The sequence below is a fragment of the Chlorocebus sabaeus genome, chromosome 14 (genome assembly GCF_047675955.1).
Source record: "Chlorocebus sabaeus isolate Y175 chromosome 14, mChlSab1.0.hap1, whole genome shotgun sequence".
Taxonomy (NCBI): Eukaryota; Metazoa; Chordata; class Mammalia; order Primates; family Cercopithecidae; genus Chlorocebus; species Chlorocebus sabaeus.
Window position 1 is genome coordinate 12,864,631 of NC_132917.1, and position 21,722 is coordinate 12,886,352.

Consider the following 21,722-nt stretch of genomic DNA (forward strand, 5'->3'; position numbering starts at 1 on the left):
TCTATGGGAACTCTCGGTACTATTTTCATGATATTTCTGTAAATTGAAAACTATTCTCTCTCTCTCTCTCTCTCTCTCTCTCTCTATATATATATATATATAAATTTAAACTCAAGAAAGCAATATGACTTCTCTGGGTAGTATTTTGTAAATTTTAGATGATCCCTATGTTGTTCACAATAATTGGTAAGACATTATTCGAATTTAATGGGCCAAAGACAGGATTGGGCTGCCAAATGTCCTGTAATGATTATTGTGAAACTACTAAACATACCCCTGCCCTCAACCATTTGCCCATTCATGTAGATAAAACAAACAAACAAACAAACAAAAAACCACTTATAATTATTTAGGAGTAAAAATCCAACCTTATTTTACATATAAGTACAAAGTAATGTTTTCATGGTTTTAATATGCAATATATGGAGATACTTCTTTTCTGTACTGAGGGAAGATTGTAAAGTATTTTGTTTGAAACTTTACTAAGACTTGCTGTTCACTCTATTGGAAAAATCATGTAAACAAAGGCATCTGTGTGAATGAAATTTGAATATCTAATACAAAACAGAAGTTAGTTTGTGTTTGTCGCTATCACATATACAGTGATTCTATAGTTACGCACAAATATCTAATACACTATATCGTTTAGGGTGGTTATTTTTCAGTACTCATGTCTTAAAACATCTATTATTTGTCATAACTGCCTGTTACTTTACTTTTTTATGCTATATGAAAAATTCTACTTACTTTTTGAAAACTTGTATATAAGTAGGAAGTATAACTTATCCATTATAATTCCAGATAACAAAGAAAGTATTAAACTATTTATTATAAAACAGATTTGGATCTGATTGCATTGAATACCACTAACTTCATATAATAAACTGGACTAGGGCCAGAAACTTTGACAGCGACAACAAATTGTCTACCAAAACTGTCAACTACTGTTCTACAGTATGCAGTTGTTTCTGAGAAGTGCTTGCCCAGAATGGAACAATATTGTCAAACCCTTCCTGCTTCTAAGCAAGCTGATGTGACAGTTTTCAGCACTGTAATGTTGCCAAATGGGTAAACCTTCCCCATCTCCCCGTGCCCTGGCTAGAAATCGGGAACTTCATAGACTTGGGCATGGATCAGCTACAAGTTACAAAGAACCAAATCCCAGAATTAAGAAGTGTGAAGACTCTGACCACCAAGGTACATCTATGTTGGACTCTCCAGGAGGAAGAAATTAACTTCTATTTTGATAAGCCATTGAAATTTGGGGAATTTTGCTATAACAATAATCTTTACCAAACTAACACACAGAATCCAAGTTTATCAATGACTAAATTGAGAAAGCCACTTACTGGGTCTTCTTTTTTCTTTGTTTTTTTTTTCCTTAATCTTTGAAAGGAAGTACAACATAATAAAAACCTTACGGGGCTATTTTGGGATTTAAGTAAGATCATAGTTAGAAAAAAAGCACTTGCACTTAGCAAGCCTAACTTAAGTTGCCCGGGGCACTGTCCTTTTTATTCCAATTTGTATATTTACTTACCTGCAATTTAACTTCTAACATCCAATAATGAAACCTAGACCTCAATTTCATTTAACTACATTAGGTTATAACTAAGGCTCTGAAATGTGTCTGTCAAATCCCAAGATGGCCAGGCCATAGGGTCTCCTTTTTTGTTCTTTCTATTAAATGTGTCATTTGAAATGTAGATAACCATCACTTCCTCTCTGAAATCAAGTCTCACAGAGTAATGACTGTGGGATATTTTGCTTCACTCATTTATCAGAAAAAATACATTGTTTATTTCATGACCAAAATGGTAATTGTTACTGATGTGCATCACACTTTCCCCAAACTGTGGAGAATTTACATCATTCATGCAGTGTAGACGTAGAAAAGGTTCAAGGTTCAAATCCTGTTTAAATCGCTTGCATAAGCTCCCAAGGGGGCTTCCAGACTGCATTTTTGCTCATGATGAAAATACAGGCATTTGTTTAAAAATTGTGTAGAAGCTATGAATATGGAAATGAGGAGGCTAATGCCAGTGGATGCGTCAGCTACTCAATGTTTCATTCAGAGCCACGGCTCACAGACCCAGAGACCTTGCAACACACCCTTGCCTGAAATGCCATGCGGCCTATGGGCGAGAGTCAGCAAGCACTTTCCAATAGAGTGCTTTGTTTTCAAATCATACCGATTTCAAAACTTCCCAGATGACCAATTTTGGAAGCAAACAAAGTGGCCAAAAGTTAAGAAGGAGTCTGTATAGCTGGTGAAAAATCTTTAAATATTTCTGGCTGATCACAAAAAGTATTTTTTCTGCACACTATGAAAACAACAATTGCATTTATTGATATTAAAGACACGGGAAGCAAATCATTTAATTGCATATTAAGTTTCTCAAGCACTTCAATTGATCATTTTCTCATCATCGTAACAATCTGCAATTGTGCATTGTTTCCTACAGAAATGGCTTCAAATTATTTTGGATAAAAAAATGTCTTTGAATAGTTCATCACAGTTTTGTAGGTTGTCTTCCTTTCTCCATCTTCCCAAAACATAATTGTATATGTGTGTGTATATCTATCTATCTATCTATATAGGCAAAATATATGACATTTCAGGTAGTTTACGAACTCTTAACATCAGCACATGGACTCTAGCATCTGATCCACCGGCCTTCAGGGTAAAGGTCCACCTACCTGCCCAGCCTGCTTTCAAATTCTTTTATTTGTTCCTTACCTTCCCAAGCAGACCCTTCTCACTTTGCTCGTCCTATGCCCTCTTCACCTTAAGGTGACCACGCACTACATCAGTCTCTGAATACACTGGCACGTTCATGCATCTGTGCCTTTGCACATCCCATTCTCGACCTGAAAAAGCCATCTTCTCACCATCATCTGATTCATTTGTTATTCTTCAACACATTAGCTGAGATTCCTTTTCTTCCATAAAACCTAGTTTTCCATGTACCTTTTCTTGCTACCTTCTCTGTGCCCTGATAGCACAGTCTGTGCACCTCTGTTCAAGCACTCATCACTCTATGCCATATTCATTCTGGCTCCTACCAGGCATGGAATGAATTCTATTAATATCTGTATCTCTAACCTCCAACATAAAGTGTGTTATAAATAGAGATGATCCATCAAAGTCCGTAGAATGAATGAATGAATGATGGAATGACCTCGCTTACATTTTGAAGACAGACAGAACTGGCTTAAATGTGAACAATTGAAACAAATAACAGATCCCAGTATCACCAGCAAAGCCTCAGTATGCTTTACTGCAGAACAGCAAGTGCCAAGCTAATTTAATTGGGTTATTTCAGATCAAATAAGAGGCAAGGTCAAGAGAAGAGAACAGAAGCCAGCAAAGTGTCAATGTTAGACTAAAACATAGTGGCCAATAAAATCATCAGGTGAAAAATGAATGCCAATTTTCCTGGTGTTCAACCAGTCTTTATGAGATGAAAACACGCTGCAGGCACACTTTTTTTTTTTAAGTAAAAACAAACCTAATAAGCAGAAAGACTGAGCTAAGCCCCCAGGGGAGGAGTGGGTTGCTGTTCTCATTAGGGTGCGGAAGCTGGGTAACAGCATATATATATATATATATATATATATATATATATATATATACACATATTTTTTTTTTATAGATCTCTCTGTCTCACTAACAGAAGAGTGAAAGAGAGGACATTAGAATATAAAGACAGAGCAGATTTCCACAGCTATATCCTGCACTCCCCTTCATTAAGCCTCCAGCCCCTCCAGGCCTGGTGTGAACCTATATCTTTTAGCACACTTCCCATGTCAAATGCTGATGAAGAGGGTTGGCAAGCGATGAAGAGGAAATCAGAAGGCCTGAATTCCAATATGTGCTGTAACTTACCTGCTTGTGGAATGCTTGGTATGTTACACTTGCTATCCTCAATTTCTTTATCAAGCTGGGCCATCATGTCTCTCTCACTGGACTGAAAGAGGGAGAAAACAGGAAGCTCTGTGCACTCCTAGAGAGTGCCTCTTTCCTCCCGGGCAAAGGCTGAATTCTATTAATATTTATATTTCTAACCTCTAACATAAAGTCTGGTATACATAGAGACGATCAATGGTAGTCTGTAGAATGCACATTTATTATATTGTGTACTGCCGAGTCCATGTAGGTACCTTTCATGAAAAGAGGAGCTCTTTGAAGGCGAGAACCAATTTTTACTTAATTTTACTTTCTAAGAGCCTGGAATATAATAGATAATAAATGCTCACTGAAATGAAAAAAGAGGTATTCAGTGAACACCCAGTATAAAAATAAATTATTTACTATGATAGTTCCTGAAGATTACAAGATACAAAGCACGGTTTATTGATGTCTAAGAAGATTGGCATCTTCCTATGTAGACAAAGGAGGCTACCTGGGAGGCATTAGCAAGCAATATGATATGGCATATCAATAAGTCCTTGTCTTAGCACAGGCTGCTCTAAAAAGTACTATAAACTGGATATCTTAAACAACACAAATTTATTTCTCACAGTTCTGGAAGCTAGAAGGTTAAGGACAAAGTGCCAGCATTGTTAGGGTCCAGGTGAGTACCCCATTTCTGGTTTATAGACACCCATCCTGTGTGTGCTTATATGACAGAGAGAGGGATAGCTAACTTCCTAGCATCTTCTTATAAGAGCACTAATCCCATTCATGATGATTCCAGTTTCATGAACTAATTAGCTCCCAAAGACCCCACCTCCTAATATCCTCACATCGTGATGAAGGTTTCAACATATGAATTTCTGGAGAGAGACACAAATATTCAGTCCATAGCAGTCCTAATGATTTATAGCAGGAGATATTTGCTAAAGTATAATAATTGGGCAAAGTGGAATTTCAGTCCTTGGTTCATACACATCTTTTCAAATACCTTTTTAGGTCAATGAAAAATACCTTCCAATGACAAAATATTTCTAAATTTATCAAATATGTTATTCTCTCCCACTTCATTAGGTAAATTATATGAATGTGACTTTAATCCACTGGATGGAAGTTCTTTGAATTCCAGACACAAATACAGAAGCACAGTTACTAGTTTAATTGAAACATCTGTTTTCAACTTCCTGAAAGGAACAGAAGAGGTTGCCAATGTACATACATATTTGAAGCAGGGCTTGTATTGCACACATGGATACAATATGCATTTGTAAAAAGTTTCCAAGTGGTCTAATATCCCATTCAGGAAAAAGATGATGAAAGAATGTGATAGAGGAAAATGAGTAAGTCCCGCAACCCCCTTTTAGGAATTCAAGTTTCTAAGACACAGGGGAGATCACTGCTGAACGGTCAGGGTAAACCAGTTGCTGGCCATGTGACCAAATGTTTACCTATGGGTAACGTTTCTCCTTGAATAACCCCATTTCTCAGAAAGGAACAAAAGTCTCTAATTCAAGTGGACGGATAAGTTTGGATATAACGTTCCATAGTTCCAAATTCTGGCCTATTTTCTTTTACTAATGTGTTCAATGACTTTGACAAAGCACCTCCTCATTTCATCATTCTGGATCTCAGTTTTTCCATCTGCAAATTGAAAATCGCTAACAGGAACTGGGCCAAGATCGCTGGACTCTAGATCTCTTGAAGTGATAATAGTCTTTAAATCAATAAGCAGGTAGCCAATCTCTAAAGAAATGAGGATGCAACCCACATTTCCTAAACAATACCCTAATTGTCTTAACAAGTTAATCACCTGGCACTTATTACAATCTCTACATTTTGGGTAGAGATTGATAGAGGCAGGGACAGGGAAAAGTCAAAACTCTTTTCTGACCTGAAGAAAATAAAGCAAAAGAAATACAAAATGAAAGCATCCTAAGAATTTATGTTGGATCTTGACACTGGTCATATTAATCCACTGAGCAATAGGACAGACCAAAAAGGATCTGAGCCTAGCACCTCACCTTGGCTCTCAGAATGATATGTCATCAAGAACACTGTCAGAATTAAGTAATTAGTTAATCCAGGTAACTGTGATATGGTTTGACTCTGTGTCCGCACCTAAATCTCATCTCAATTTGTAATCCCCACGTGTTGAGGGTGAGACCTGGTGGGAAGTGATTGGATTATGGGGTCAGTTTTCCCCGTGCTGTTCTTGTGATAATGAGGGAGTTCTCAGGAACTCAGATGGTTTTAAAAGTGGCAGTTTCCTCTGTTCTTTCTTTCTCTTCTGCCACCTTGTGAAGAAGGTGCCTGCTTCCCCTTTACCTTCCGCTATGATTGCAAGTTTCCTGAGGACTCCCAGCCATGTTGAACTGTGAGTCAATTAAATCTCCTTTCTTTATAAATTACCCAGTCTCAGGTAGTATCTTTATAGCAATGTGAGAATAGACTATTACAACATGTTATTTAACTTGTGTGAGTTTTAGTTTTCTTGTTTACATTAAAGGGAAAATAATGACTATTCTCTTGTTAAGTATTAAATAAAACCGGTAAGAGAAGGATCTAGCATAATACCTACAGGGCATGGTAGATTAAAAATACAGTTGGTTTTTACCATGCTACAGAATTGCCTTTGCAAAACAATCCCTTTTAATGAAATGTGACCTAATATCACTCTGCTTTCTAGATCTTTCTAGCTGCCTTTTTTTGCTGTGCCTACTGTTAGCACCAGGTACATAGGTTTGCTTGAACTCTCCTAGCCATACTTTAAAATCCAAAAATCATATCCTTAACATGGGGTCCTGAGATCTATTTCTTTGTATTTTCATTCATCTCTGGCCCCGAGGCCACTCACTTATAGGCATGTGACTTTCTCTAAGCCCTCTGATGTTGTTCAGGGAAGGAGATACTTCAGGAGAGGCAATTGAGGTGAGAAAATGGCAAGATTTTTTTTCTGAAAGGTCATGGAAGAAAATGTACAGACCAGTCTGTGGCATGACTGACCCACTGAGGCAAGCAGAGGTGGCACCTGGTCCACCACCTTGGAGGGACGTAGATGCCCTGGGTGGGTATGGGGAGGTGGAGGTGGGGAAGACAGAGTGGCAGTGCTCAGGCTTCATACCTCTCTTCAAAGCACTGGAAACCCGCAGAGTACCCGGAAACAGATTCCTCCAAGATCTCTGTCTCCTCGCTAACATTTTTGCCAAGCATTCAAAGGAACTAAAAGCTTGTGATCCAAGTCGGAGGCTTATGAACTCCCTTCAATTTCTGGTAGACCTTTGAAGGAAATGGACGCAAACATATTCTGAGAAACTCCAAAGTACAGGAATAAAAAAGAGAGTGAAAGTTATGAGGAGGATGATTTCGACTCCACCTAACAGAAGTTTCACACAGAGCTGTCTGCAGTGTGGTAGGTACATTGAGGAGCTATTTAGTACAATGTAATTACTCACCAGTTTAGCCCAGAAGTTGACAATCAAATTCAAATATCACATAAAGCTTGAAACAGATTTCTGATTGGTACTTGGCAACTTTGAGTTTCTAATGTTCTTGGTTTTTTTCTAAAATGAACATACAATAGCCAAATAGGTATTAGGAGCCTTTATTCTTTCTTCGCACACTCTTTCCAGGTGATAAACATTTTCAGAGTTTCAGCAACCCACAGATCTCTTACTCCTCTGTTGTCCCTGGAATTTAGACCTGCGTTTCCAAAGCTCGTGAGGCATCTCCACAAGGAAGTCCCACAGGCACTGCAAAAAACATACTCAAAATTAAAATGAGAAGAATTACTTAATGGGTAGATTATACATTATCTGGATAATGGTTACACTAAAGCCCAGACTTCATGACTATGTAATATATCTATGCCAAAAACTGTACTTATACTTCTCAAATTTACACAAATGAAAGAGAGAGAGAGAGAGAAAGAGAGAGACTAATGCTGAGAATGAGTCCTACATTTCCATTCCTTTTTAGCAGAATCAAAGGAACAAAAGACTGTATTTCCCAGACTTCTTTAAAACGACCATTACAGATGTGAAAATGGTGCAAATTTGGTAGCATGGCATTTCTAGAGATATACAGAAAAGGGCATTTGTCTTTCTCCCTTCTGAAGTTGTCCTCAGGTACCTCAGTTTACAGCCAGCTGCTTCTAGGAATTTGGCAAGAACCTAATTATCTTTATTAAATCCTGCTGTGTTTTAACTAGATAGGTGGATCCTTTTTTTTCTTCAATTAAACTCTGACCAATGTAATATTAAGATATTTCATACTACTTCTAAATCGGCTTCTTTTAGTGTCTGTCTTCCTTGCCTTGCTAAATGGTACCACCAAACACAGACATCCAGTCATATAACTGGGATATTAACTTTCAAGAATCAAATCTGACTCCATCTTCTCTTTGAAAACATTTCCTTATTGATCTCGAGAAGGGATGTGACCATTCCTTGTGTGTGTGTGTGTGTGTGTGTGTGTGTATGTGTGTGTGTTTGCCAGACTTGTACCACAGTGTTATAATTTTACTACTAATTTGTTCTCATGTACCTTTTTCCGTGTTACTATAAGGGAGTAGATTTATTAAATTTATTTATAAAATTTATTAAAATATTAAGGCTCAAGGACATATTGTTTTTATAACCTAGGGTCATACGACCCCCTGAAAATCATTGCATATTTTTGTGCATACAATGTGTTTTTTTTCTCAGAAGAAATAGTCCATACATTTCACTGACTGTAGTTTGGTTGAATGAATAAAACTAATTTTAAGCATAAAAATGTAATTAACGCCTGGCTAATAGCAAGTCATGTACTTCAAAGTTACCACAAAGAGGATACATTGACATGGAAAGGTTCTCCTCACACAGTTGTCCCTCATTACAGCATTGTTCATGGGCTTGTTAAACATTTGTCTCCTGATACAGAAACTGAGCTGCGTGAGGGCAAAGAGGGAGATACCCACTGTCTTCTGTGTATCTGGCACAAGGTGTGGCAAATACTAAACGGTTTTGAAGAAATAAATGAACACATTCTCTGAAATACCACCTGCATTCATCAATCAAGGTTTTCTTGAGAGCAATTACAAAATTTGAATTAAAGAACATCAATGTAATGCAAGTATATGTATGATGGGCAGCTTCACAGATAGTTTTCAATAATCCCAACCTTCTACTGTTTACACTCTTAAGTATACACTGAACATGAGGAGGAAAATAACTTGCTTTTAATGAACAGAGTATGGCAAAGTGATGCAGTGCTACTTTTATGGTTAGGTTATAAAATATGGTTTTCTGGTGTTCTCCCTGGCTTCTCCCACATGCTGGTTGTAGGAGATGGCATGACATGACATGACATGTGGGAGAATGACATGACAAGGAACTGAGGGCAGCTTCTGTCCAACAGCCAGCAAGGGATTGAGTACCTCAGGCTTATAGTCCTGAAGGAACCAAATCCTGCTAACAGCCATGGGGTGAGCTTGGAAGCAGATCCTACCCCAACTGAACCTTGAGATGACCGTGGGCCTGGTTGAGTCCTTGATTGCAGGCTTCAAAAAGAACCCAAAGCAGAGGACCCAGCCCAACCATTTCCAGATTTCTGACTTGCAGAGTCTATGAGATAATACATGTTTGTTTTTTAAGCCACTGAAATTGGGAGTAATTTCTTCACTATGTAACTAATACAGTGTTTCTATATTTTGCACATAATTAAAAAATAAAAATAGGAAAAAGAATATACAGGCAAATACTATTGCCATGATAGATTCTGTTTTTGTTCTGACATGCTAATCACGCCATATAGATCCAGTGTGTGTGGAAGTGCATGCAATAGAAGCATGGCATTGTGGAAAGAATTGGTATTTTTAGAATGAGTTTGTTCGACTTTTGGCAAATTTCCACATGAGTTCCTATGCCTATTCTGTCTTTCACAGCTCTAATAATTAATTTTGGGGAGCATGATGATAATTCTTGCATCCTAGATTTATTAAAGTACTAAAGCTCAAGGAAATATTGTTTTTATAACCTGGGGTCACAGGACCCCTGAAAATTGCTGCATATTTTTGTGCATATGATGTGCTTTTTCCCTCTGAACAAATAGTTCATACATTTCACTAAATACTCAAAGAATTCTGTATTCCCATAACGTATTTTAAAATATTGATTCATTCTAATCCTTTTATTTTATATGGAAAAACCAATTCTTAAGGAGAAATAATTTATATCATTTCCAGCTAGTTATGCAGCTAGTTAGTATCAGATACAAGGAAATGTAAGCCTTCAAATTAGTTACTGCTCCTGCCATTTCCTTAGGTTTTCGGTTTGCATGTTTTTTACTATACTCTCTCAACTTGTAAAGGTTAGAAGGCACACACAATATCATTAATGTTATCTAATTAACCTGGTAAATAATTTTTCATTCAACCACAAGTTTACTGAGTTCCTTTTATGTACCAGACACAGTTCTAGGTGCTGAGAATACAACAGGAAACAAAATTCATTTTCTGTCCATGTATGGCTTAAATTATAGTGAGGGTAACTGTATGAGTTCATTTTTACACTGCTACAAAGAACTGCCCAAGAATGGATAATTTATAAAGGAAAGAGGTTTAGTTGACTCACAGTTCAGCATGACTGAGGAGGCCTAGGAAACTTACAATCATGGTGGAAGGCGAAGGGGAAGAAAGGCATCTTGTTCACAAGGCGACAGGAAGAAGTGCTGAGCGAAGAGGAGAGAGACGCTTATAGAACTATCAGATATTGTGAGAAGAAATATCACCGGAACAGCAAGGGGGAAACCACTCCCACCATTCAATTACTGCGCCTGGTCTCTCTCTCCCTTGATATGTGGGGATTGTGAGGATTATGAAGATTATAATTCAAGATGAGGGCCGGGCGCAGTGGCTCAAGCCTGTAATCCCAGCATTTTGGGAGGCCGAGATGGGCGGATCACGAGGTCAGGAGATCGAGACCATCCTGGCTAACACGGTGAAACCTCATCGCTACTAAAATATACAAAAAACTAGCCGGGCGAGGTGGCGGGCACCTGTAGTCCCAGCTACTCTGGAGGCTGAGGCAGGAGAATGGCGAGAATGGCGGGAACCCGGGAGGCGGAGCTTGCAGTGAGCTGAGATCCGGCCACTGCACTCCAGCCTGGGGAACAGAGCAAGACTCCGTCTCAAATAAATAAATAAATAAATAAATAAATAAATAAATAAATAAATAATTCAAGATGAGATTTGGGTGGAGACCCAAAGTCTAACTCTATCATTAACAGAAACAGAAAAAGCAATAGATAATTTAACTGTAGATGATACTTTGTCATTTGTGTCATCTCACATGTGGCTGCTCTTCTTCGTGGGCTAAGAGTTACTTTTTATTTCTCTGACTCTTAAAAAAAGGAAAAGGTTTTGTACCAGAAAGACTCCCTGAAATCATGCTGTTCCTATATTTACAGTGGAAATGCCCAGTGTCCACAGTGCCCTAAAGAGAGCAGAGAAATTAGCTTTTATAGGAAATGACATTTGGAATATGAGATTTAATTCAACAGAATACAATTATCTCTTTGAAACAGTGACCAAGAAAAATCAATTCCATTGTGATAATATTTTTATTTGCTGTCTATTTTAGCGTTCTCCTTAATCACTTGCTCAGACAAAAACAAGTCTCCTGAAAAAGTAAAGATTCAAATGGGTAGGTGTGGCCTCCTGAAAATTACCAAGAAAATAAAATTTTACAAACTATCTACACCACTAAGGACGAATTACATCTGTTAATGCCTGTTTAAAAATAGATTGTTTGAAAGTGACTTTCTTTTTATAAAATAGTCATTGAAAGTCAAGATAAATACAATTTTACCAGTTAATATTTTGAAATAAAAGTGGTGGCACATGAAAAATGGATTAAGGAGGTTAAAGAGTTTATGTGGCAAAAATGCAAATATTAAAATTTAAGAAAATTAAGATGAGAAGATATTGTGATCAAGCAGTGTGGGAAATAAAAAATTAGGTCTATGGCTGGATACTAGATTAAAAACATTGTTAAAATAAATAAATACAAGCCCTACTAATTTGTCTATGGTATTAAAAAAGGGAATTATCTTTAATTTTAGTAGAAATAACATACCAATATAAATTGCAGATAGTCTAATAAGATAAAAGGAAGAAATCTGATATTTAGTACTGGAGTAATTTCCTATTATATGGCATAGAATAAAGTAATAAGTTATCATAGACAACACATTTTTTATCTCAAAATTCAGTTTCCAGTACTTGAAAACACTTGGAGACAATATCCTTTAATAGACAGAGGATGACGATAATGGCTTGCAAAAAAGAAAATATAATACAAGAGTCTGCAAAGAAGTCATGAATAAAACCTCCATGGGGAGTATCATAATGAAGTTGAACACAACTGGAAATTCAGATAGAAAAGAAAATCTTTGTAGTAATTTTTTATGTATATTCCTTATCATTGTGCCTTCTAAGTCTATCAAAACAAAATCTCATATTTGTGCTGCAAGAGCTAAAAATTCAAATTGATGAAGGTGTATTACATTGGTAACTTAAATGTCATAAGCAGCATCTCCATGAATGATATGATACTCCAAAATAGTCAATAACTTCGTGAGTGTCCAGTGACAACTAAATAAAAATGTGTTCCTAATACACATAGTTTAATTTCTGAAAAAATAGAATGTGTATTATAATTTTACAAAACACATTTTATATTTATATCTAAAAAATGAATTAGGTCCTAGACTATATACTTATAAATACATATTTCACTTACATTACTGCCTAGCAGGATATCTTTGATGTTTGACCTCTGTTCACTAAGTTTGAAATACAAAAGTTCTCTCCTTTTCGCATTATTTCAGGAACATTTGTTATTTCAAGAAAACAATCAGAATCAGAATTTTAATAATTAACTTTTTTATAATAATCTTTAGTACTGTATAAAGAAAAAGAAGTAAGGTTGTTATTCATAACTCCCTAAAATAATAAATTTTTTTTATTTTTATTTTTATTTTTAAGACAGAGTCTCGCTCTGTCACCCAGGCTGGAGTGCAGCAGCGTGATCTCGGCTCACTGCAAGCTCTGTGTCCCTTGTTCATGTCTTTCTCCTGCCTCAGCCTCCTGAGTAGCTGGGACTACAAGTGCCCACCGCCATGCCAGGCTAATTTTTTTTGTATTTTTAGTAGAGACAGGGTTTCAAGGTGTCAGCCAGGATAGTCTTGATCTCCTGACCTCATGATCCGCCCACCTTAGCCTTCCAAAGTGCTGGGATTACAGGCGTGAGCCACCGCACCTGGCCAGAATTTTGCTTTTTTTTTTTAAGTAACCTTTAGGAATAAAGCTAACAACCGCACTGATGATTTATTACATAAATAGATGCAATTTATAAACTAACATTATTTTACTTAAAAATTATTATTGTTGTTGTTATTTAGAGACAAGATCTCTCTCTGTTGTCCAGGCTGGAGTGCAGTGCTGTGCTCATTGCTCACTGCAGCCTTAGACTTGGGGCTCAAGACATTCTACCTCCTCAGCCTGTGAGTGGCTAGGAATATAAGCACATGCCACCATGTTCTGCTAATGTTTTTATTTTTTGTAGAGATGAGGTCTCACTATGTTGCCCAGGCTGCTCTCAAACTCCTGGCCTCAAGTGATCCTCTTGCCTTGGCCTCCAAAAGTGCAGAATTATAGCCACAAACCACTGCACCTGGCCATGATTTATTTTTTTATTGACAAATAAAAATTATTGAATATATTTATGATGCATAACATGATGTTTTGAAATATGTATGCCTTGTAGAATGTCTAATTCAACCTGATTAACTTGGTATACATGCATTACCTCCCGTACTTATCATTTTTTTGTGTTGAGAACCCTTAAAATCTACTCTCAGCAGTTCTCAAGTATACAATAAATTAGCCATAGTCACCATGTTGAACTTTTCCATCCTAACTGGAACTTTTTGATACTCATGAGCCTGGTTTTTTGTTTCTCTTCCCTTTATTGCAATGTCACACTTGTTATTGGTCAGAGGATACCAATAATCTATTGGTCAGAGATATAATGATGAGGATGTCTTCTCCTCATCATTGTGACAAGGGGAATTAAAAAAAAAAAAAAATCTGAAAACCCTCCATTTATTATTATTTTATTAACCTCTAGGGGGCAGAAACACTCAAAGGAGAACTGCTGCTCGCAGAATCACATTGAATGAAATAATAATTCTCATGGCTTCTATTAACATGTAAATAAATGATTCTTAAATCTAGAGCTCCAGCTCACATTATATTCCTGGACTTGTGACTCATACATCTTATTAAACGCAGGTATGTGTCTTTTTTTTTCGCTCCACCTCATTGCAATTCACAGATATTGTGTGTTTTACAGATTCAAGGTTTGTGGCAGCCCTGTGTTGAGTAAGTCGATTGGAATCATTTTTCAAAGAGCATATGCTCACTGTATGTCCTCTGTGTACATTTTGATGATTCCCTCAGTATTTCAGACTTTATTGTTATTAATATATCTCTTGTGATCTATAATAACTGATCTTTCATATTACTATTATAATTGTTTTTGGGCACTATGAAGCATGTACATATAAGATATCAAATATAATTAATAAATGTTGTACATGTTCTGACTGCTCCATTGACCAGCTATTTCCCATCTCTCTCCCTCTCCTCTGGCCTCCCTATTCCCTGAGACACAATATTAATATTAGGCCATTGAATAACCCTGCAATGGCTTTTAAATGTTTAAGTGAAAGGAAAAGTCAAAAATCTCTCACTTTAAATCAAAAGCTAGAAATGATTAAGCTTAGTAAGGTAGGCATGTTAAATGCTGAAGTAAGTCAAAAGCTAGGCCTCTTGTGCCAAACCGCTGGCCAAGTTGTGAATGCATAGGAAAAGTTTTTGAAGGAAAAGAAAAGTGTTATCTACTACACAAATGAAAAGAAAGCCAAACAGCCTTATTGCTGATAGGGCAAACGTTTTAGTGGTCTGGATGGAAGATCAAAGCAGCCACAATATTCCCTTAAGTCAAAGCCTAATCCACAGCAAGACCCTAATTATTTTCAATTCCATGAAGGCTGAGAGAGGTGAGGCAGCTGCAGAAGAAAAGTTGGAAGCTAGCAGAAGTTGGTTCATGACATTTAAGGAAAGAAATCGTCTTCATAAGAGCACAAGGTGAAGCAGCAAGTGCTAATGTAGAAGCTGCAGCAAGTTATCCAGAAGATCTAGCTAAGATCATTGATGAAGGTGGCCACACTAAAAAACAAGCTGTCAGTGTAGAGGAAAGAGCCTTCTGTTGGATAAAGATGCCATCTAGGACTTTCATAGCTAGTGAGGAAGCGTCAATGACTGGCTTCAGAGCCCCCAGGGACAGGCTGACTCTCTTGTTAGGAGCTAATGTAGCTGATGACTTTAAGTTGAAGCCAGTGCTCATTTACCATTCAAAAAATTCTAGGGCCCTTAAGAATTATGCCAAATCTCCTCTGCCTGTGCTCTATAAATGGAATAACAAAGCCTGGATGACAGCACGTTTGTTTACAACATGATTTGCTCAATATTTTAAGACCACTGTTGAGACCTACTACTAAAAAGTACTTTAAAAATATTCCTGCTCATTTACAAAGCACCTAGTCACCCAAGAACTCTGATGGGGATGCACAAGGAGATGAATATTGTTTTCATGCCTGCTCACACAACATCCATTCTGCAGCCCATAGACTAACCAGACATTTCAACTTTCAAGTCTTATTATTTAGGAAATACATTCATTCAGCTTTAGCTCCAATAGATAGTGTTTTCTGTGATGAATATGGGAAAAGTACATTGAAAACTTTCTGGAAAGGAATCACCATTCTAGAAGCCATTAGGAACGTTTGTGATTAATGGAGATGACGGGGGTCAAAATATCAGTATTAACAGGAGTTTGGAAGAAGTTTATTTCAAACCTCATGGACGACTATGAGGTGTTCAAGTTTTCACTGGAGGAAGTCACTGCAGATATATAAATAGCAAGAAAACTAGAATTTGAAGTGGAGCCTGAAGATTTCACTGAATTGCTGCAATTTCCTGAGGAAACATAAATAGAAGAAGGAGTTTCTTTTTATAGGTGAGCAAAGAAAGCGGTTCCTTGAGGTAAAATCTACTCCTGGCGAAGATGCTGTGAAAATTATGAAATGACAAAAAAGGATTTAGAATATTACATAAACTTAGTGGGCATAGCAATGGCAGGTTTAGAGAATATTTATTCCACTTTTGAAAGAAATTTTACCCTGGATACAATGCTGTTAGACAGAATTGCATACTACACAGAAATTTTTCATGAAAAGAAGAGTTCATTGATGCAGCAAACTTCACTGTTTTATTTTAAGCATTTGCTACAGCCGCCCTGACCTTCAACAACCTTCACCCTAATAAGTCAACAGTCATTAACATCAAGGCAACACCCTCCACCAGCAACAAGATTGCCATCTGAAAACTCAGATGCTTGGAGGCATTTTTTTTTAGCAATCAAGTAGTTTTAAATTAAGATATGTGAATTATTTTCAGACATAATGGTATTGCACACAGAGGAGTACAGTATAGCATAAACATAAATTCTATATATACTGGGAAACAAAACAGAAATTTCTGTTACTTGCTTGATTGCAATCATCACTCTATATAGTGGTCTGGGCCTAAATCCACAATTTTGAGGTATGCCTGTATATATCTATTTATTTCTAATCTATCTATTTACAGATCCAATTAGGACCTCATGTTCATTATGTCTCAAACAAAGCATTTTCTTCAGTTTGGTTAAAGTTTTGAGTAGACTGCTTCTCCTCTTTTATTTCATGCTTCAAAAAATGCTGCTGTTACCTTCCATTCAGTTCCCCAAACCAGGTCCCAAGAAATTTTATTTGATTTAACCCTCTTTCTTGTTTTTTTTTTTCCTTATCTTTATTGAGGTGTAATTAACAAATAAAAAGTGTACCTATTTAAGGTGTACAACATGATGTTTTGATATATGTATACATCATGAAATAATCACAATGTAGCTAATTAGCATATCCAGAACTTCGAACAGTTACCTTTTGATGATGAGAACACTTAGGATCTACCCACGTAGGAAACTTCAAGTATACGATACGATATTGTTAACTATAGTCACCATACTGTAAGCACAGTAGATGTCCATGTCTTGCTCTTTACATTTGGTCAAGTCTCTCAGTTTTATCAATGTTATTTGAATGTACCATAACTAAATCTCTATCAAAACACCTCATTTCCCCCATTCACTTTTCCACTATCAAAGTTCAGGCTATTATTATTAATTCGAAACTTGGTCAGTTTTAAAACCTCCAGGGTTATCACCATTCCTTTGGTTTTGCCCCTGCTGTCCCCACACAAATCCCTTTTTCTCTTGTGGCCAGAGTAATGCTTTTTCTAAACACAAATGTACTGTTTAAGTATACCCCTTTCTTAGTAAACCATTTAATGGTATTCAAATGCCTTTCAGATCAATTACATAACATGTACTCTATTCAGAGCTCTTGCACACACTGGTTGTTACCTTTCTATGTGAATGCTCCTCATTTTTATTCCATTTTTTCCATGTTTCAAACACTCTGAACTTCTTCCAGTTCATCAGTTATGGCATGGTGTCTCAGTCTGAGTTTATCCAAAAGCAGACCTTGAGACAAAGATTTACTTGCATGTTGTCTTGGTCCATCTGGTTTCTTAAATTACCATGAACTGTTCAGCTTATAAACAACAGAACTTTACTTGTCACAGTTCTGGGAGCTGGGAAGTCCAACAGCAATATACCAGCAGATTTGTTGTCTGGTGATGGCCCATTTTATGGTATAAAAAAAAAAAAAAACAAACAAAACAAAAAAATAAAACAAAAAAAAAAACAGCAACTTCTCACCGTGTCCCCACATGGTAGATATAATGGACAAGGGCGCTATCTGAAGCCTCTTTTATAAAGGCATTAATCTCACTTAAGGTGACCGGTTATTTCCCCAAATCTTCACCTTCTAATACCATGACCTTGGGGATTGAGGTTTCAGTATATAAATTTTGGGAGACAAAAACATTCAGACCATCACACATAAATTTTAATTGGGAGTTGATGTCGGTAAGGTAATAGGAAAATAAGACAAAGAAGGAAAGCAGTCAGTAATGGATGGATTAGTGAATGTGTTACCACTGTTGGTTTTGAAAACTTAACCTAACTATGGAGCTCTGGGGTTCAGTGTAGAACACATGCATTTGAGTTGTCCAGTCTCAAAGGCAAGAGAGCTAGGATATCCATACACTAAATCCTGGGAGGGCTTTAGTTTATTGGTATTTCCAGCCATTTGCACATGGGCGGAACAGATTGCAGCAACCAGAGATAGTCTCCAGGGAGAAAGATACAGGCTTAGATGCTTGAAAAAGTATTTCAGGCCATGGAAATTATAAGAACTCAGGGGATATTGATAGAGGATTCACATAGTCAGCTATGTAACATTTTCATGCCTCTGTGTCTTCCTAAGGCTATCCCATTTGCTTGGGTACTATCTTGCCCATGCCTTTGATACCCAACTAATTTCTTCTCATTCTTCCTCTGTTAGTTTGGACACAAATTATTCTTTATGCTTTCTTTGGCCTCCCAAATCTGTGCTAGTCACCTCTTCTAGCTCAACTGTTTCAGGCTTTCAGGAATCACAAAACATTAACACATAAAGATCGTATGGTCTCTGATTTATAAAACATATTATTTCATCATATACTTCTACACTGAATGTTTAATTATATTTATTATGAAAACATATGACTTTTTGTGTAGTTAAAATCATTGTATGTGTATGGTAGAAATGTAATTATAACAATTATATTACATAAAGAGAAATAGTATAAAAAAGAGAAAATTAGGTATTTTTGCTCAAACAAATTAAATTTTGCAACTATATGTGATACATAATTACTAGTTACTCTTAAAAGCTTTTATTGACAGAGTATGTCTCAAAATAGAATGCAGCCCAAAACTCTAGCCTAGATTGAAGTGTGGTTGTTTTAAGACTTAGAGAGGAAGAACCAAAAATCATGATGACCTCTTGCCATGCAGTAGAATTAAGTAGATCACATGTGAGTCTCAGGATGTACCTCAGAGCTGAGAGAAATACAGGATCATAAACACATGTGAGTTAACATTGCATTTAACAAAAATGGTGATGGTTTGCACAGCAGTTTGAAAGAAGTGCTTCAGCAGAAGGCTGGATGATGGCTGGGCAGTCAGGTGGGTTCAGAGGATGGCTAGACTTCTCTGGAAATTATCAGCATTTTCCTTGCAAGGGAGCTTGATATTCTGGGTTTTATACTTCAACTTACTGAGAAATAAGTCCCTGAAGATACATATTCAGAAAAAAAATCAAAGAAGTAAAACTCATCTTCTACATTTGGTGTACTTTTAATGTAGAATCCGCAGATTATTATTGGATTCTTTCATTATTTGTTTATAATATTCGGTCTTAGATTATCAACTGATTTGTTTTTATGAATTTACTTATTCATAATAGAAAGTCTTGATTTTTCCAAGAAATATGTAAAACAACTTAAATCACTAAGGTATATGAAAATTTGAAATAAGAAAATTTTAGAGAGGGAAATTCAGAGGAAATTTAGCCAAACTAACTTCTCTAGAAGATCACAAGTTGTTACTACAACCAAAGTGTGCTTTTAATCTTTGCGCCCAGGTAGCTAAATCAGAAGAACATTTAAAACTGTGTGATCCTCAGCAATTTAGTCAGTCTTTAAGAACCAGTTTTTTAAGTATGAAAATGGAGTTAATAAAACATCCGTACCACATTTGGTAGTTGTGAGGATAAGATGAGAGAATGTGTGAATCTTGGCACATTACATGGGAAATGACAAAAGCTCAAATATGAGCCTATTTCTTCCTCCTTCTACTCTTTTTCCTTCTCTACTTCCTCCTGCTACTCCTCCTCTGCCTCTTTTTAGCCCATCTTTGTTTTCCTCTTCCCAAATTCTTTTATTATTAATAAAATTTAGTTTTCCTTGGGAGGCCGAGGTGGACGGATCATGCAGTCAAGAGATCGAGACCATCCTGGCCAACATGGTGAAACCCCCTGTCTCTACTAAACATACAAAAATTAGCTAGGGGTGGTGGCACATGCCTGTAGTACCAGTTACTGGGGTGGCTGAGGCAGGAGAATCACTTGAACCTGGGAGCTGGAGGTTGCAGGGAGCGGAGATCAAGCCATTGCACTCCAGCTTGGCCACAGAGCAAGACTCTGCTCAAAATAATAATAATAATTATATTATTATATAATTATATATTATATAATAATATATAATAATAATTATTATTATTTCCCAGTAAGAAATGAAAATATTCATTTAGGACATATTTTAAATCAATTACTATCTAGACACTAGAGATACACCAATAGTAAGGTCTCTATTTTTATGGAGTTTATAGTCTTCCTTACAACAAAAGTCATAGTATTGTTTACAAACGCTTTGTGAGGAATGTATAAGTTAATGGATGTGCAAGGAATAGCACAATACCTGACTGTTGTTATCATTATTAATAATATAAACCTTATCATTATTGTCAATATTATACTAGCATTAGTAATTATAGTAATAATAGTTGTAGTTACAGTTGAAGTGATCATAGTTGTCATTATATTCATTGTAATAGTCATTGTCATCATCATAGTGGTCTTTCTAATTTCAATGACATGAATATTATACCACTGTACATTTCAGGAATGACTAAAGAGTTAATTGTAGACAAAGTATTTCACACAACTCTGATAATGCTTAGATAGTAACTAACTCTAATGGAAAATTCCAAGTACTAAGCCACTGCCATATGATACTCTTGAGTTTTCACAAGTGGGCACCATTCATGATCTAAATTCTGAAGACTTCCAACAAGAAGGACATATTGGTCATCAGAATGTGTGTGTGTGTGCATGTGTGTGTGCATGTGTGTGTGTTTCCTTAACTTCGTATAACCAAGGAAACAGAAGCTTCCTTTACTCCCTGAAAACAGTGATAAGAAGTTGGCCTACATGTGTTATTCCAATAACAACTTATTTCTGATTATAATTATTTTTCTCTTTTACTGACGGCAAATTTATTTCGCACATAACGTTGATTCTCAATTTCCTTTTATACATGATTCCCCCAAATTTAGCTGAGACTGGTTTCTTTGGAGATATTAGTGTCACTAGTTCCCCATGCTCTGTCAAAATGAAACAATAACAAATAAAAATGACTACTGAACAAACATTCAACATACTATATGTGATATATATGTATTATATATCCACCCCCATGATCCAATTGCCTCCCACCAGGCCCCACCTCCAGCACTGGGGATTATATTCAAATCTTCAAACTATATCAATATATATTGAAACAAATATTCAAACTATATCAACTTCTGCTCCAGATTTTCTTCATGGCAGTTCTATGTCCTTATAACCACAAAGTCCTTTCTTGGACATAATTCTCATTTCTTTGCTTTTCAACCCCTTCCTATTCTTCTTCCAAACTTCATGGTGGCTGCCTCGATGCCACCTGAGATGAGAGTTGGGAAGGCCATTGTGTGCATTAAAGGCTGCCTCAGATTGGAGTTACTTAGTTCTGCTGCAAAGACTTACTGGACTCCAGTCACTAAAAATCTCTTCCAATCTTATGTGTTGCTATTTGGAGTCTGGTAGCAGCCTGCATTTTCAACACTGTAGGACTCTGGACCTTTGGATTTTTCCCAGTTGTCTTGGATATCTACTT